Source organism: Salvelinus namaycush, unplaced genomic scaffold (genome assembly GCF_016432855.1).
Source record: "Salvelinus namaycush isolate Seneca unplaced genomic scaffold, SaNama_1.0 Scaffold1205, whole genome shotgun sequence".
Taxonomy (NCBI): Eukaryota; Metazoa; Chordata; class Actinopteri; order Salmoniformes; family Salmonidae; genus Salvelinus; species Salvelinus namaycush.
Window position 1 is genome coordinate 48303 of NW_024057904.1, and position 574 is coordinate 48876.

The following is a 574-nucleotide window of genomic DNA, read 5'->3' on the forward strand; positions in this document are numbered from 1 at the left end:
ACATAATGTTCTACTACTACTACTGCTACTGCTAGCTACTACTAATGCTACTGCTACTGCTACTATACTACTACTATACTGCTACTAAATAAATGCTTCTATATACTACTACTGCTAAACATAACTGTTTCTACTACTACTACTACTGCCTAAACATAAATGTTCTGTCCTTCTCCTACTACTAACTGCTACTAAACCTACATGTTCTACTCTACATATACTGCTAAACATAAAAGTTCTGTCACTGCTAATGCTACTATACTACGCTCCTACTGCGTAATCCTGCTATACTATACTACTATACTGTTACTCTACTACTACTGCTACTAAACATAAATGTTCTGTTACTACTACTACTAACTACTGCGACTAAACCTAATTTCTGCTACTACATACTTCTACTCCTGTCCTCCCCATCACTGTCTGTCCTCCCTATACTCTCTCTATCCTGCTCCTCCTCCTCATTCTCCTCCCCCATTTTTCCTCGCCTGCTGCTGCTGCTGCTACGCTCCTGCTCTGCTACGCTCTCCTGCCTCCTCCTCCCTGTTCTGTACTCCTCCTGCTACTCCTCGCT